Source organism: Mustela nivalis (genome assembly GCF_964662115.1).
Source record: "Mustela nivalis genome assembly, chromosome: 14".
Taxonomy (NCBI): domain Eukaryota; kingdom Metazoa; phylum Chordata; class Mammalia; order Carnivora; family Mustelidae; genus Mustela; species Mustela nivalis.
The window spans coordinates 70,072,169-70,091,817 of record NC_139033.1 but is presented as its reverse complement, the minus strand read 5'-3'; positions in this window follow the sequence as shown (position 1 = coordinate 70,091,817).

Sequence of the window (19,649 nt, the reverse complement as noted above, 5' to 3'; positions counted from 1 at the left end):
ACACACACACACACACACACACACACAGTCAAGCAAAATGGAGAAACAGAGGAATCTATTCCATATGAGAGAACAAGATAAAAATACCAGAAAAAACCTTAATGAAATGGAGATAAGTAATTTACCTTAATCATCAAAAGATGGTCACTGGACTTGGGAGAAGAATGCATGAACACAGTGATAAATTCTTGAAGAGATAGAAAATACCAAACAGAAATTCATAGAGATGCATAACAGTAACTGAACTGAGAAATATACTAGAGTTTCAACATCAAAACTAGATAAAACAGAAGAAAGGTGACCTAGAAGAACAGTAGAACTTAACCAAAGCAGGAAAAAGAAAAAAAAATTTAAAAAATGAAGCTAAATTAAGCAACCCGTAGGACAACATCAAGTGGAATAACATTCACATTATAGAAGACAGAGAGAAAGTGGCAGGAAGTGTATTTGAAAAAGTAATGGCTGAAAATTTACTTAATCTGTGGAATAATTCCAGACATCCAGATTCAGGAAGCCTAGGGAGCACCAAATAAGATAAATTCAAAAGAGTTAATATCTAAAATATATATATAAAGAATTCATGCAATTCAGCAACAACAACAAAACAAAGAATCTGATTAAAATATGGACAGAAGACATGAATAGACGTTTTTCCAAAGAAGACATACAAATACCAACAGACACATGAAAAATTATTTAACTTCTTTTCTAGTGATATTAACATCACTAATCATCAGAGAAATGCAAATCAAAACCACAGTGAGATACTGCCTTATATGTGTCAGAATAGTTGGAAACAAAAAGTTAAGAAATAACAAGGGTTGGTGAGAATGTAGAGAAAAAGGAACCTTTATACATTGTTGGAGAAAATGTAAATTGGTGCAGCCCACTGTGGAAAACAGTATGGAGGTTCCTTGAAAGATTAAAAATACAAATACCATATAGTCCAGTAATTCCACTACTGGGTATTTACTTGAAGAAAGCAAAACTGCTAATTTGAAAAGATATATCCACCCCCATTTTTATTACAGCATTATTTACAACAACCAAGATATGGAAGCATACGTGTACACAGCTGAATGAATGGATAAAGAGGATGGTGTGTGTGTGTGTATTACTCACCTATAAAAAAGTATGAGATCTTGTTTTTGGCAACAACTAGAAAACATTATGCTAACTGAAATAATTCAAAGAAAGAAAAATACCATACGATTTTACTTATATATGGAATCGAAAGAAAGAAATAAACAAAAATCAGAAACAGAACCATCTATAAATAGAGAAAAAGCTGATGATTGCCAGGGCGGTGGGGTGAGGGGTGGAAGATACAGGCTTCCAGTTGTCAAATGAGTAAGTCACAGAGATTAAAGGTACAACATACAGGGTATAAATAATGATATTGTAATAATGTTACATGGGGACAAGCGGTAGTTTTACTGTGGCAAACATGGCATAATGTATAGACTTGTTAAATCACTATGTTGTACACTTGAAACTAATATAACATTATGTGTTATAAAAAAAAAGATGAACCTAAACAGAATGACACCAAGACACATTATAAATAAAATGTCAGGGGCATCTGGGTGGCTCAGTGGGTTAAAGCCTCTGCCTTCAGCTCAGTTATGATCCCAGGGTCCTGGGATTGAGCCCCACATTGGGCTCTCTGCTCAGCGGGGAGCCTGCTTTCTCCTGCCTCTCTCTCTGCCTGCCTCTCTGCCTACTTGTGATCTGTCAAATAAATAAATAAAATCTTAAATAAATAAAATATAAAAAGTCAAAGATACAGTCTTCAAAGCAGTAAAAGTAAAACAAATTATGTACAAGGGATCCCCCGTAAGACTGTAAGAAAATTTCTCAGGAGAAACTTTGCTGGCCAGAAAGATGTGACATGATATGTTCAAAGTGCTGGTTGATAAATGCAACCAAGATTACTGGAAGTATCTCCCAACCAAGATTACTGGAAACAGCAAGGTTATCATTCAGAATTAAAAGAGAGATAAAGAGTTTTCCAGGCAAGCAAAAGTTAAAGATGTTCATCACCACTAAACTGTCCTTACATGAAATGTAAAAGGGAATTCTTTAGGCTGAAAAGAAAGGATACTAATGAGTATCAAGAAACACATGAAAGTAAAAGTCTGACTGGTAAAGGTAAATATACAGTAAAGATAGGGGACTAATCACTTATAAAGCTAGTATTAAGATGTAAAATGTGTCATCAGAAACAAAACTTGGAGGGGTAAAAATGTAAAATTTTGGGAGTGTGTTCAAACTTAACTTGGTATCAATTTCAAATAGACTTAATATAGATATGGGCTATTATTTGTGAACCTCATGATAACCAGAAGCAAAAACCTATAGGAGATACACAAAATATAATAAAAGAAAAATCTAAGCATAACACTATGGAAAGTCATCAAACCACAAGGGAAGAAAAGCAAGAGAAGAAAATAATAAAGGAACTACAAAATAGCCAAGAAATAATTAATAAGATGCATTGTGTACATACTATCAGTAGTTACTTGAAATGGACTAAACTTTCTAACCAAAAGACACAGAGTGGCTGAATACATAAAAAAACAAAACAAAACCCATCTATGTGCTGCGTACAAGAGATTCATTTCAGATTTAAGGACACACACAGACTGAAAGGGAAGGGATAGAAAAGATGTTTCATGCAAATGGTAAGCAAAGTTGAAGATAGCTATACTTATATCAGACACAATAGACTTTAAATCAAAGGCTGTAATAAAAGACAAAGGTGGGCATTACATAATGATAACCCCAAAAGAAAACAGAACATTTATAAATATATATGCATCCAACAAAGGAAAACCTAAACACACAAAGCACACACAACACACAAACCTAAACACACAACAGACATAAAGGGAGAAGTCAACAGCAATTAAATAATTGTATGTGCTGTTAATATCCCACTTACATCAAAGGATAGATCATCCAGACAGAAAATCAATAGGAAACATCGACCTTAAATGATACATTAGACCAGATGGACTTACCAGATATGTTTATTCTATCCAAAGGCAGCAGAATACATATTCCTCTTAAGTACACATGGAATATTCTCCAGGATAGATCATATATCAGACCACAAAACAAACCTCAATAAATTTAAGAAGGTTAATATCATATCAAGCATCTTTCCTGAGGGGCGCCTGGGTGGCTCAGTGGGTTAAGCCGCTGCCTTCGGCTCAGGTCATGATCTCAGGGTCCTGGGATCGAGTCCCGCATCAGGCTCTCTGCTCAGCAGGGAGCCTGCTTCCCTCTCTCTCTCTCTGCCTGCCTCTCCATCTACTTGTGATTTCTCTCTGTCAAATAAATAAATAAAAATCTTTTAAAAAAAAAAAAAAAGCATCTTTCCTGATTTGAAACTAGAAGTCAATACTGGAAAAAATCAGAAGTCTGTGGAAATTAAACAACATGCTACTGAACAACTAATGGTCAAATTGAAATAAAAAAAGAAATAAAAAAATACATTGAGATTAATACAAATGGAAATGTAGCATACCAAAATCTGTTGGGGGTGGGTAGGTGCAGCATAGTAGTTCTAAGAGGGAAGTTTATAACATTACAGGCCTACCTCAAGAAACAAGAAAAATCCCAAGTACACAATCTTACTTTACACATAAAGGAATTTGAAGAAAACAAACAAAGCCCAAAGTTAGTAGAAGGAAAGAAATAATAAAGATCAGGGCAGAAATAAATGAAATAGAGACTAAAAAGACAATAGAAATGTTCAATGAAACTAAGAATTCATCTTTGAAAAGATAAACAAAACTGATAAAGCTTTAGACTCATTAAGAAAAAAAAATCCAAATAAGATTAGAAATGAAAGACAAGTTACAACTGGTATAAAAGAAATATGAAGGATCATAAATGACTACTAAGAACAATTATAAGCCAACAAATTGGACAAGCTAGGAGAAATAGTTAAATTCCCAGAAACATACAATTTTTTTTTAAGATTTTATTTATTTATCAGAGAGAGAGGGAGAGAGAGCGAGCACAGGCAGACAGAATGGCAGGCAGAGGCAGAGGGAGAAGCAGGCTCCCTGCTGAGCAAGGAGCCCGATGTGGGACTCGATCCCAGGACGCTGGGATCATGACCTGAGCCGAAGGCAGCTGCTTAACCAGCTGAGCCACCCAGGCGTCCCAAAACATACAATTTTTAAAGACTGAATCATGAAGAAAAAGAAAATAGATTGAAACCTGAATAGATTGATTACTAGTTATGAGATTAAATAAGTAATCAAAAACCTTCCAACAAACAAAAGTCCAGGACCTGATAGCTTCAGTGGTGAATTCTATGAAACATTCATAGATTTCATACCTATCCTTCTCAAACTCTTTAAAAAACTGAAGAAGAGAGGGGGCGCCTGGGTGGCTCAGTGGGTTAAGCCACTGCCTTCGGCTCAGTTCATGATCCCAGGGTCCTGGGATCGAGCCCCACAATGGGCTCTCTGCTCAGCAGGGAGCTTGCTTCCCTTCCTCTCTCTCTGTCTGCCTCTCTGCCTACTTGTGATCTCTGTCAAATAAATAAATAAAATCTTTAAAAAAATTTAAAAAAAATTGAAGAAGAGGGAATACATCCAAACTCATGTTATACCAAAACCAGAGAAAGATACCACAAAAAAGGAAAATTACAGACCAGTGTCACTGATGAACATAGGTGCAAAAATCCTCAAGAAAATATTACCAAGCTGAACTCAACAACATGTTAAAAGGATCATATACCATTGTCAGGTAGGATTATTTTAGAGACGCAAAAATCCACAAATCAATCAACATGGTACATTACATCAACAAAATGAAGGATAAAATATATTTGATCATCTCAGCAAATGCAGAAAAAGTGTTTGACAAAATTCTATTTACATTTATGATGAAAATTCACAATACAGTGGGTATACAATGAAGATACTTCAACATAATAAAGACCACATATGACAAGTCCATAGCTAGCATTGTACACAACAGTGAAAACATGAAAATCTTTTCATTAAGATCAGAAACAAGACAAGGATCCCACCTTCACCACTTTTATACCACATAGTGTTCGAACTCCTAGCCAGACTAATCAGGTAGGAAAAAGAAATAAAAGGCATATAAATTGGAAAGGAAGAAGTAAAACCATTACTATTTGCAGATAAAATGATTTTATATATAGAAAAGACTCTACTCCAAACTTCCAATATCTGTGCACCAAAACCTGTGAGCCACTGATGAATGAAATTGAAAAAGACATAAATAAATGGAAAGATAAGCCATACTCATGGATTGGAAGGATTACTATTATTAAAATGTCCATTCTACTCAAAGCAGTCTACAGATTCAATACAGTCCTAATCCAAGTCCCAGGGACATTTTTCACTGAAATAGAACAAACAGTCCTAAAATGTGTGCGCAACCACAAGACCTTAAATAGCCAAAGCAATCTCGAGAAAGAAAAACAAAGCTGGAGACATCACACTCTTTGATTTCAAATTATATTGCAAAGCTCTAGCAATGAAAACAGTATGATATTGAAATAAACAGAAATGTAAATCAATGGAACATAGAGAAATCCCAGGAATAAATCCATGCATATATGGTAAATTAATTTATGACAAAGGAGGTTGCAGTATACAATGGGGAGAGGACAGTCTCTTCAATAAATGGTGCCATCAAAACTGGACAACCACATGAAATGAATGAAACTGTACCTTTACACCATTAACTCAAAATGGATTTAAGACTGAATGTAAGACCTGAAACCATAACACTCCTAGAAGAAAATATTAGGTGGTAAGGTCCTTGACATTGGTCTGGGAAAAAATAGATTGGACCTGACTCACAAGGCAAGGCAACAAAATAAAAAATAAACAAATGGGACTAAATCAAACTGAAAAGCTTCTACTCCTTGAAGGAAACCATCAACAAAATGAAAAATCTGCTTACTGAATGGGAGCAGATTTTTGCAAATCATATATGCAGTAAGGAGTTAATATCCAAAACATATAAGGAACTCACTAATACTACAAATCAATAAAGAAAAAGGCAATTTGATTTAACAATGGGAAGGAGATTGGAATAGGTATTTTTTCCAGTGAATATATACAAATGGTCAATAGACACATGGAAAAATGCTCAATATCACTAATCATCAGGAAAATGTAAATCAAAACCTCAGTGAGATGTCACCTTACATCACCTCTGTCAGAATAGCTGTTATCAGAAAGGCAAAAGTGTTAAGTAGGAGAAATAGTTAAGTGTTGCTGAAGATGTGGAAAAAAAGAAACTTTTGTGTACTTTTCGTTGGAATGTAAATTGATGTAACCAGTATGGAAAACAGTATGAGGACACCTTAAGAAATTAAAAATAGAACTACTCTAAAATGCAGCATTCCACTACCAGATATTTATTTGAAGAAAATGAAAACACCAATTTGAAAGGATGTATGCACCCCTATGTTTATGGCAACATTATTTACAATGGCCAAGAGATGGAAACAACCTAAATGTCCATACATAGGTGAATGGATAAAGATGATGTGATATGTATACATACATACATAATGGAGTGCTACTCATCCATAAATGAAATTTTGCCATTTGTGGCAACATGGATGGACCTCGTAGGTATTATGCTAAGTGAAATAAGTCAGACAGAAAATGAGAAATATGGTATGATTTCATTTATATGGGTAATATAAAAAACAAAGCATATGAACAAACAAAACCAAAGAAAACTCATAGATACAGAGTACAGATTGGTTGCCAGAAGGAAGGGGGTAGGGGTATGTGTGAAAGGGGCTAAGGTGATCAAAAGGTACAAACTTCCTGTGATAAAATAAGTAAATCATGGGGATATAATGTGCAGCATGGTGATTGTAGTTAATAATAATGTATTATGTATTTGAAAGTTGCTAAAAGAATAGATATAAAAGTAATCACAAGAAAAATAATGTTTTGTAACTCTGCAAAGTGATGGAAAGTAACTAAACATTGTAGTAATCATTTTGCAGTATATGCATATATGGAATAATTTTGTTGTACACCTAAAACTAATATGATGTTATATGTCAGTTACACTTCATGAAAAAAGGTTTTTTCCTGAACACATGTGAGGCACCTCCTGGAAACTCCCTAAAATAATTGGAAGATGAAGAAACTTTGAAATTATTTTGAAGCCTTGTAGTAGTGAGTGTGAGTTTATTTCACCAACTTAATGGAACAATATTATAGCACCTACAAAACAGCAATAGTAAAATAAATGTAGAAATTAGCATCAGGAGGAAACTAATCTTTGTAAGATGCCTATTAAATATTGGGAAATGGACTATTATCTTAATTATTGTCTCATTTTTTGTATAATAATACTTCAAGTTAGTATCATTGCCCTTATTTCTCAGATGAGGAAATTGGGTCTCAGAGAGGTTATGGCATTTACGTAGGACCACCTAGGCAGTGTCTCTGAAAACTGGAGTACAGAGTAGATACGTTTGACTCCAAAGTCCACATTTAACACATTGCTATTCATAACTTGTTAAAATTTCTGAGCTTTTTTTGTTTTGTTTTTCCTTCTGTGTATAGGGGAAGAAATATCAATAGTCTTTTTAAAGCAGTTTAAAGATAATTCAAGCTGTGAAGTGTGTAAACCTGGTGATTCACATACCTGTACCCTGGGGGATAAAAATATATGTTTATAAAAAATAAAAAATTAAAGATAATTCAAACTGTTTCCATGTCCTCTAACTTATTGAAGGGATTTGTTTTTTCCCAGTATCACTGAATAGGTATATGAAAATTGTTGTTATTCCTTCGTTCATGGCATAATGGAGCTTTTACTATGTTCCAGGCACTGAGGATGTAGTGATAAACAAAACAGATATAGCCTCTTCCAGTGAAATGAACAAGTCACAGGAATGAAAGATATACCATAGTGAATATAATCAGTGGTATTATAATAGCATGGTATGGTGACAGATGGTAGCTACACTTGTGATGAACGTGATCTAACATATAGAGTTGTTGAATCATTGTGTTTATAGATCTGAAACAAATGTACCATTGTGTGTCAACTATACTCAGATTTTTATAAAAGAGACAAAGCCTCTCCTTAATATAGTTTGGAAATATTAAGCAAATTATTGTATCAATAAAATATGTAATTAAGCATGGTAATAATCACTCTAAAGAAAGGTCAGGGGAACACATGGAAGAATAACAGAGATGAGATTTAGTTGGAGAGGAAGAAAAGACTTCCTTTTTTTTTTTTTTAATTTCTTTTCAGCGTAACATTATTCATTGTTTTTGCACCACACCCAGTGCTCCATGCAATACATTCCCTCTCCAATACCCACCACCTGGTTCCCCCAATCTCCCATCCCCACCCATTCAAAACCCTCAGGTTGTTTTTCAGAGTCCATAGTCTCTCATGGTTCACCCCCCCTTCCAATTTCCCTCAACTACCTTGTCTCCATCTCCCCTTGTCCTCCATGTTATTTGTTATGCTCCACAAATAAGTGAAACCATATGATAATTGACACTCTCTGCTTGACTTATTTCACTCAGCATAATCTCTTCCAGTCCCAAGTTGGGTATTCATCCTTTCTGATGGAGGCATAATACTCCATAGTGTATATGGACCACATCTTCCTTATCCATTCATCTGTCGAAGGGCATCTTGATTCTTTCCACAGTTTGGTGACTGTCACCATTGCTGCTATAAACATTGGGGTACAGATGGCCTTTCTTTTCACTACATCTGTATCTTTGGGGTAAATACCCAGTAGTGCAATTGCAGGGTCATAGGAAAGCCCTATTTTTAATTTCTTGAGGAATCTCCACACTGTTCTCCAAAGAGGCTTCACCAACTTGCATTCCCACCAACAGTGTAAGTGGGTTCCCCTTTCTCTGCATCCTCTCCAACACATGTTTCTTGTCTTGCTAATTTTGGCCATTTTAACTGGTGTAAGGTGGTATCTCAATGTGGTTTTAATTTGAATCTCCCTGAGGGCTAGTGATGATGAACATTTTTTCATGTGTCTGATAGCCATTTGTATGTCTTCATTGGAGAAGTGCCTGTTATAATATTTCTAAGAAAAGACCTGATAGATGGGTGAGGCAATTTAATTAAGCTTTAGGAAAACCCAGCTTTAAGCAGGCAGAGAGAAGAACACACAGGAAAGCACAGGAGAGAATAGACTTGACTTGTTTCAGGATCAGAGTGAAGGTTGTGTTGCTGGAATGCAGCAAGCAGAGAGGAAAGTTGAGGCTCCAGATGGAAGCAGGTTCCAAGTTATTTGGGGATATAGAAGCCCATGTTGAGGTTTTAATATTTTATTTCAAGTTTAATGTACTTTGAAAGAACATTGAAGGCTATTGAACTAGGGAAGTAGATGGAATAAATGATCACACTGGCTATTGCATGGAAAATGAATCAGAAGTGATCAAGAGAGGAATTGGGTAGCAAGTTAGGAAGGAGACAGTCAAGGAAGACTGACAAGATATACCATAAAGAGAGGAAGATAATGCAAACTGAGGAAGTCAACTCCTGAAAAAGTTAGATGTGGTCGACTGCCAAAGGAAAAAGCAAGGGCAGGAAGGTGAGAGATTAAGCCATCGATGCCATCTAAACTGAATAAGGATAGGGACACCTAGGTGGCTCAGTTGGTTAAATGTCTGACTCTTGATTTTGGCTCAGGTCATGATCTCAGAGTTGTGAGATCAAGTCCCAAGTTGAGCTCTGCACTCAGTGGGGGGTCTGCTTGAGATTCTCTTGCTCTCCCTCTGCTCCCCCCCCCCCCCAACCACTTGCATGTGCTCTCTCTCTCTCTCAAATAAATAAATAAATAAATAAATCTTTAAAGAAATAAATAAACTGAGGAAGGATAGAAGTGAAAACCATAGGGACTCGCAAAAGAAAATGAAGTGTTCCCTGTGTCTGACGACTGCTAATGAGATATACTTGAGCAAAAGAGGCAGGAAAATAGGTTATAGTCAGACTATTGATTTTGGTTGGCTGTGGTGTGTTCCTATTGTGAAATTTTTGAAAGCAGATTGTTGAGGTAAAACAGAAGAGAATATAACTGGAAATAAAGAGGTCAAAGAATTAATTTAAGGGCATTAGTAATGTCATCTATGTGGACATTAAATTGTCTGGGATGATGGAGGGAGCGAAAGTCTTCAGTGAATGAGGGAGAATACCCAGGAGCTCAATAAACTACATTGAAAATAAAGAAGAGATAAGATTGCCAAATGGTAAGCTCAGGGGAGGAGGGAATTTGCACTGGAAGGGGAAATGATGAGCTGGAAGAAACAGTGGGGAGTACAGGAGATACTGATTATAAGCACAGTGAGAAATAAGAGGAAAAATGGCCTCCATTTTAGAGAGTCTGGGAAGGCAGTGCCCTCAGGGGACATCTAAGATTCAATTAAACGAGGTGGGTAGTGAAGAAGAGGTTGAAGATGCAGAGGGGTCTTTGGTCATACAGTAGATCCCTGAAGGGGAGAGAATCTTAGATAGAATAGAAAGGATTCACAGAATTGCAGTGTGTAGTCAAATGGTAAGAGCCAAGCAAGAAGGATCTTTTGGTAAGTGCACACAAGTGTTAGTGTGAGTGTGTGTGAGCCATCCAGTACTCTGAGATGGGTTGCCAACCCTGAAGTCTGCGTGAGCACACCTGTTGGCTGTACTTTTAACTCCAGTTGTCTCCAGCAGGCCTCTCAGTTTGAGAGGAAAAGAAGTCAATGAAAGTTGTTTCTGGTGGGTGTCTGTTCTTTAAAAACTAACCTAAATCTCTCCTCCTGGTCTCAGGAAAAGCTACATTCTATTAATTTTTCAGTGTAAAGCAAGTAGAAGAACAATGTAAAAATAATATTATTCTATTCTGAGCACTTATAGAGAAAAGAAATTAACATTTTAAACTGTGAGATAATGTACAAGAAAACTGAATATGTAATTAGAGGCATGGTGAACACTTGGTTACAGTTCTCAAGTTTATTTTACCAGTTCCTCTGGATCATAATTATAGAACATTTTGTTTCAGCCTAGGAGACAGCTACTACATTCAGCCCAACAACATAAAATGTAGTTTTCATAAGGTGCCTTATATACAAATATATACACACTTCATATGATTCAAAAGGAGTGTCATAGTTTAAGAAATAGTTTTCAGGAATGATTAAAAAATAGTCCAGGGGTAGATAAGAACATTTTTAAATAAACCTCAGGGTAATTCAATGAATATTTTGCTATTATGAACATTTTCTCACAAACTACTCTTTTATTGTCTAAAATAAAGAAATTACATGGAAAAGATGAATTGCAGTTTATAAGGCAAGAGAAAATTGACTTCATCTATCACTATGCCACCTTTCAGGAAGACAGGAATTCCAGATGCTTTAGAATAATGGGCCAAAGGTGGGAGAATGTACAGCATGTTCAACGGACTTGAAATCATTTGCAGAATGAGAGCAAAAGTTAAAGTTGAGAGAGCAAAATGAGTGAGAGATTATGCTGGATAAATAGGTGGGAGTGCCTCTTGACAACTTTCTATTTCTTGCTGAGAAGTTGTCTTATGAGGACCATGAGGTCTAACTGATGGCTACTAGGCAAAGGAGTGGCATGGCCAGAATATATCTTAAAAATATCTGTGTAATAGCTGTGTTGAAGGTGGCATGGAGGGAGACTAGGAAGAAGATGGTTAAGATATAGTAACTGGGGGAAGAAATGATGAGGGCCTAAACAAAACAATGGTAGTGGAGGAGGGACAGAAATGTGGGACAGATTTGGTAAGTTTTGAGGATGGCCCCACCATTTGTCTAAGGACCACAGACTCAAGTCAAGTGCAGAAGACATTTGATTCTCGAGTCTTTCTTCCTTCTTATCTTGCTAAGTTATCCCTTCCCCTTTAAAAAAATTTTTTTAGGTGTTGAGTTTGATAAGTGCTTTATATATTTTGGTTACTAACCCTTTATCATATATATCAATGGCAAATATCTTCTCCCATTATATAGGCTGCCTTTCAGTTTTGTTGATTGTTTTCTTAACTGTGCAGAAGCTTTTTATCTTGATGAAGTCCCAATAATTCATTTTTGCTTTTGTTTCCCTTGTTCTGGAGACATGTCTAGTAAGAAATTGCTATGGCTGATGTCAAGGAGGTTGCAGCCTGTGTTTTACTCTAGGATTTTGATGTTTCTTGTTGCAAACTGGTAAAGCCATTCAGAAAAACGATATGGAGTTTCCTTTTAAAGTTAAAAACAGAACTACGTTATGATCCAGCAATTGCACTACTTGGTATTTACCAAAGGGTACAAAAATACTCATTTGAAGGTATACATGCACCTTGATGTTTATTGTATCATTGTCAACAATAGTCAAATTATGGAAAAGGCCCAAATGTCCATAACTGATTAATGGTTAAAGAAGATTAGGATGGTAGAGTAGAGGTGGATCCTGGGTTTGCTTCATGCCTCAAACACAGATGGATTGATGTCAGATTATTTGTAATATGTACGAAATTGATCTGAGGATGGGGAGAATGATCTGCACAGTTAGAAGAGGAGAGCATGGTAAGTGTGAGGTGTATGGGCACTAATTGAGGGAGGGAAAAGTCCCATCACTGCAGAAGGCAGGAACCCTTTCCATGGAGAGAGAAAAGGGAGAGACAGATGGGGAAAGAGAGTGGCATGTCAGTTTCATGCAAGAAAAACACCTCCCCAAGACCACTGACTAGGGAGTAGAGGGAACTGAGTGTTGTAGATTTTAGCAAGCAGTTGTATAGTTCAAATTCTGAGGTTTTAGAGGTCTGAGACATTAGTCAGAGTTGAGCTGGAACATGTGTTCCTGGGGAAAAGGAGGGCACAGGCCTGGGAGTGGGTAGTCTGGTGTAAGAATCCTCTAGGTTGCACTAGGAGAGAACATTACACTTCATGGAGTATATATGGAAGAGGGTATATTGCCTCTCTGAGGACAAAGACTCTGCAGGCACCACTGAATGGCTGTTCCTTGGCAGGGGACAGAGGTACTCAGAGGACAAATAATCTGGTTGCTGCCTTTTGCTGTGCTTCAGCATAGGATCTGGGCACCTGGGCAGATGTGTGACTATTTTTCTGGGATGAAATAGCACAGACACAGTATGGTAAGAGTATTCTCTGGAGGAGGGGATGGGTCCATGCCATGCCTGGTTCTTTAAGATTTGAAGTTTTGAATCCCAGCTGCATGCCAGAGATAAAACACAGGAGAGCTATGGTGTTGGGCACACCAACAGACCCAGGCACAGATAGGGTGAAGTTAGAGCTCTGATGGAAACCTGGGACATGAAAGGGGAGGTTGTTCACTTTTCTGTGATGGCTGCCTGAACAGCGGCAAGCACAGGATCTGCTGTCCAGAGGAGAGAGAGTGTGGTAGCACCATTTTCCCCATTGCCATCAACAGGGTCAGACTTCAGTAAGCAACACAGTGTCCCCAGTGGAGGTGGGAGCTGCTTATATGAAACCCCACCCTTCTGTGCCTTGCAAGTGCATGGTTACTAGGGCAGGTCTGACTGTGAGCCAGCACAGCTTGCATCTCCCCCAGAAGACCAGCACAGGAACACCCCATGCACCAAGTCTACTGATCATAGAGTGCTCCAAAGCCTTAGCTTCAGTCCTGGTAGAAATATGACCAGGCTTATTTTTTCTCCTTTGGAATTGGGTTTATAGTTTTTTCTTCTTTTGTTTGTGTTTTGGTTTCCTTTTCATTTTCCTTTCTTTCTTTTTCTTTCTGTATTTCTTAATTTTTTTTTAAATAAGGCTTTATTTAGTTTAAAAATTTTTAAAAAAAATTTTTATTTATTTTTTTAAATCTCCTTTCAATGTTCCAAAATTCATTGTTTACACACCACTCCCAGTGCTCCATGCAATATGTGCCCTTCAGAATCAGGCTTACAGTGTTTTGTGTGTCTGTCTGTTTTTGTTCCTTTTCCTTTCCTTTGTGGGGGGGTGGGGTTAGACTATTCTTTCAGTCTTTCTTTTTTCCAGCCTTATTTTAACAAACAGATCAAAGCATACCTAGTTAAAGATCCAAACCCTCCCCACTGCAAGCATGGTATAACTCTGCAGGACTGACCTGTGGGAAGAGCAGCCAACATGTAACAACAAAAGTCACACAGCATACAACAGAAACACTGCCTGAAGCACTAGGTGCTGGACAGTATATATGCCCTTCTTAATACCGCATTACTTTCAGGAACTGGAAACATACAAAATGATGATTCAGAGGAATTCTCCCCAAAAGAAAGATCAAGAAGAAATCACAGCCAGGGATTGTCTTAAAACAGCAATATATGTGAACAAGAATTTAGAGCAATGGTCATAAGAATACTTTCTTCTAAGAAACCAGAGAAACCTTTGCTGCAGAGATAAAAGACATAAAAACTAGTCAGGCCAGAATAAAAAATGTTGTCACGGAGATACAAAGCCAACTGGATGTAATCACAATAAGAATGGAAGAAGCAGAGGAATGTAGATGATAAAATTATGGAAAATAATGAAAGTGAAAAAAAGAGGGAAAAGAAACTATTAGGTCATGAAGGTAGACTCAGAGAGCTCAGAGATTCCATAAAGTGCATAATAGATATATCACAGGAATCCCAGAAGAAGAAGAGTGGGGAAAAAAGGGCTATACTTTGAACAAAGTATAGCCAAGAACTTCCCCAATCTAGGGAAGGAAACACATTCAAGTCAAAGAGTCACAGAGAACTCCCCTCAAAATCAACAAAAATAGGTCAACACCAAAACAGACAGCGAAACTTGCAGAATACAGATAAAAAGAGAATTCTGAAAGTCGGTAGGGACAAAAGGTCCTTAACCTACAAGGGTAGGCACATAAGGTTAACAGCAGATCTGTCCACAGAAATTTGAAGGGCAGATAACAGTGGCATGATATATTCAACATGCTAAATGTGAAAAATACACAGCCAAGATTAGTTCATCTAGCAAGGCTGTAATTCAAAATAGAAGGAGAGATAAAGAATTTCCAAGACAAAAATTAAAGGAGTTGCTGAACACTAAACCAGCTCTGCAAGAAAAATTAAAGGGGACCTTATGTGTGGTAAAGAAAGACAAAAAGCAACAAAGAATACAAAGGAACAGAGACAATCTACAGGAATGGCAACTTTATGGGTAATACAATAGCACTAAATTCACATCTATTAATAATTACTCTGAATGTAAAGGGACTCAATTCTCCAATCAAAAGACATAAGGAAGATGTGGTCCATATACACTACGGAGTATTATGCCTCCATCAGAAAGGATGAATACCCAACTTTTGTAGCAACATGGATGGGACTGGAAGAGATTATGCTGAGTGAAATAAGTCAAGCAGAGGGAGTCAATTATCATGTGGTTTCACTTATTCGTGGAGCATAGCAAATAGCATAGAGGACAAGGGGAATTAGAGAGGAGAAGGGAGTTGAGGGAAATTGAAAGGGGAGGTGAACCATGAGAGACTATGGACTCTGAAAAATAATCTGAGGGTTTTGAAAGGGCGGAGGGCGGGTGAGAGATTGGGGGAACCAGGTGGTGGGTATTGGAAAGGGCACAGTTTGCATGGAGCACTGGGTGTGGTGTAAAAACTATGAATACTGTTATGCTGAAAATAAATTTAAAAAAATTAAAAAAGACATAGGGTATCAGAATGGATAAAAAATATGGCTTATAATCAATATGCTGCTTATAAGAGACTTATTTTAGATCCAAAGTCACCTTCGGACTGAAAGTGAGGGTTTGGGTAACAATTTATCATGCTAAAGGACATCAAAAAAGCTGGAGTAGCCATACTTAATTATTAGACTAGATTTTCAGCAAAAGACTGTAACGAGAGATGAAGAAATGCACAATATCATAATAAAGGGGTCTATCCAACAAGAAGAACTAAGAATTGTAAATATTTATACCTCCATCTTGGGAGCACACAAATATATAAATTAATTAATAACAAAGAAACTCATTGATAATAATACAATAATTGTAGGGTACATTAAGACCACACTCACTGCAACAGACAGATCATCTAAGCAGAAAATCAACAAGGAAACAATGGCTCTAAATGACGCACTGGACCAGATGGACTTAACATTCAGAGCCTTTCTTCCTAAAGCAGCAGAATATATATTTTCTTCTAGTACACATGGATCTTTTTCTAGAATAGATCACATACTGGGTCACAAGTCAGGTCTCAACCAGTAAAAATGATTGAGATCATACCATGCATATTTTCAGATCACAATGGTATGAAACTTGAAGTCAACCATGAGAAAAAATTTGGAAACCACAAATACATGGAAGTTAAAGAATATCCTACTTAATAGTGAATGGGTTAACCCAGAAATTAATGAGAAACAAAAACATTCATGGAAGAAAATGAGAACACGGAAGCCCAAAACCTTTGGGATGCAGCAAAGGCAGTTATAAGAGGGAAGTGTATATTATTACAGGCCTTCAAGTCTCAAATACATAATCTAAACTTACACCTAAAGGAGCTGGAAAAAGAACAGCAAATAAAGCCTAAAACCAGCAGAAGAAGGGAAATAATAAAGATTAGAGCAGAAATAAATGCTGTAGAAATAAAAAAGGCAGTAGAACAAATCAATGAAGGTAGGAGCTGACTCTTTGAAAGAATTAACAAAATTGATAAATCCCTAGATAGACTTAGCAAAAAGAAAACAGACAGGACCCAAATAATTGAAATCTGAATGAAGGAGGAGAGATGATAACCAACATCACAGAAATAAAAACAATTATAAGAGAATGTTACAAGCAATTATATGCCAACCAGTTGGGCAATCTGGAAGAAATGAATAAATCCTTTGAAACATATAAACTACCAAAACTGAAACAGGAAGAAATGGAGAACTCAAACAGACTGATAATCAGCAAAGAAATTGAATATGTAATCTAAAATCTTCCAAAAAACAAGACTCCAGGTCTGGATGGCTTCCCAAGGAAAGTCTACCAAACATTTAAAGAAGAGTTAATACCTCTTTTTATTAAACTGTTCCAAAAAATAGAAACAGAAGGAAAGCTTCCAAACTCATTCTATGAGGCCAACATTACCTTGATTCCAAAATCAGACAAGACCCCACTAAAAAGAGGATTACATACCAATATCCTTGATGAATGTGGATGCAAAAATTCTCAAAAAGATACTAGCAAATCAAATTCAAGAGTATATTAAAAGAATTAGTCACCACGATCAAGTGGGATTTATTCCTTGGCTGTAGGTGTATTTCAATATTCTCAAATCAATCAACGTGATATACCGCATTAATAAAAGAAAGGATAAAAATCATATGATCCTCTCAATAAATTGGAAAAAACATTTGAAAAAACACAGCATCCATGCTTTTTTTTTTTTTTTTTTTTAAGACAGAGAGTGAGAGATAGAACACAAGCAGGGGGAATAGCAGAGGGAGAAGGAGAAGAAGACTGTCCATTGAGCAGGGAGCCCAAGGTGGGGCTTGATCCCAGGACCTTGGGATCATGACCTGAGCAGAAGGCAGATGCTTAACTAAGCCACGCAGACACCCCTATAGCATCCATTCTTGATAAAAACCCTCAATGATGTTGAGGGAACATACCTCAATATCATAAAGGCAATATATGAAAGATCCACAGCTAATATGATTCTGAATAGGGAAAAACTGAGAGCTTTCCGCCTCGGGTGAGGAACACAAGGATGTCCACTCTCACCACTGTTGTTCAGCACAGTACTGGAAGTTCTAGCCATAGCAATCAGACAACAAAAAGAAATAACATGTATCCAAATTAGGAAGGAAGAAGTCAAACTCTCCCTCTTTGCAGATGACATGTTACTCTATGTAGAAAAGCTAAAAGATTCTACCCCAAAATCGCCAGACTAACACAAGAATTCAGCAAAGCCACAAGTTATGAAATCAATATACAGAGATCTGTTGCATTTCTATACATTAATAATGAAGCAGCAGAAAGAGAAATCAAGGAACTGATCCTGTTTATAACTGCACCAAAAAAAATCATAAAATATCTAGGAATAAACCTAACTAAAGAGGTAAAATATCTGTACCCTTAAAGCTATAGAACACTTAATGAAAGAAATTGAAGAAGGCACAAAGAAATGGAAAAAATATTCCATGTTCATGGTTGGAAAAACAAATATTGTTAAAATGTCTGTACTGCCCAGAGCAATCTACACATTCAGTGCAATCCTGATCAAAACAACATCAGCAGTTTTCACAGAGTTAGAACAAACAATCTGAAAATTTGTACAGAACCAGAAAAGACCTGGAATAGCCAAACTAATGTTGAAAATGGAAAGGAAAGGAGAAGCCATTGTAGTCCCAGGCTTCAAGCTGTATTGCAAAGCTGTAATCCTGAAGACGGTATGGTACTGGCATAAAAACAGACACATAGATTAATGGAACAGAATAGAAAACCCAGAAATGGACCTACAACTACAGGGTCAACTAATCTCTGACAAAGCAGGAAAGAATATCCAATGGTAAAAAGACAGTCTTCAACAAATGGTATTGGGAAACTGGACAGCCACATGCAGAAGAATGAAACTGGAGCACTTTCTTACACCATATGCAAAAATAAACTCAAAATGGATGAAACATCTAAATGTAAGATAGGAAACCATCAAAATCCTAGAAGAGAAAGTAAGCAGCAACCTCTTTGACATTGGCCATAGCAATTTCTTACTAGATAGGTCTCCAGAGGCAAAGATGAATTATTTGGACCTTGTCTGTATAAAGTCCTTCTGTACAGCAAAGGAAACTATCAACAAAACTAAAAGGCAACTGACAGAATGGCAGAAAGTATTTGCAAATGATGTGTTGGCTAAAGGGCTAGTATCTAGAATCTATAAAGAACTCATCAAAATTAACATCCTCCCCCCCAAATAATCCAGTTAAGAAATGGGCAAAAGACATGAATTGGCATTTCTCCAAAGAATACATACAAATGGCTAACAGACATATGAAAAAATGCTCAACATTCTTATCAGGGAAATACAAATTAAAACCACAGTGAGATACCACCTCACACCTGTCAGAATGGCTAAAATTAACTCAGGAAATGAGATGTTGGCAAGGATGTGGAAAAGGGGAACCCTCTACACTGTTGGTGGGAATGGAAGTGGGTTGCAGTCGCTCTGAAAACAGTATGTCAGTTCCTCAAAATGTGAAAAATAGAGCTATCCAACAACCCCTCTATTACATTCCTAGGTATTTATTCAAAGAATACAAAAATGCTGATTTGTAGGGCCCCATGCACCTCAACGTTTATAATAGCACTACCAATAATAGCCAAATTATGGAAAGGCCCAAATGTCCATTCATGAGTATGTATATACTCACACTATTTATTTATTTTTTATTATTTATTAATACTGAATATTACTCAGCCACCAGAATGAATGAATGAATGAACTGCATTTTGCAGTGATGTGGATGGAACTAGGGTATGTTATGCTAGGTCATTCAGAGAAAGAAAAATACATTTGATTTCACTCATATGTGGAATTGAAGAAACAAAAACAGATGAACATAGGGCAAAAAAAAAAAAAAAGAGAGATAGAGGCAAACCATAAAACAGACTCATAACTATAGAGAACAAACT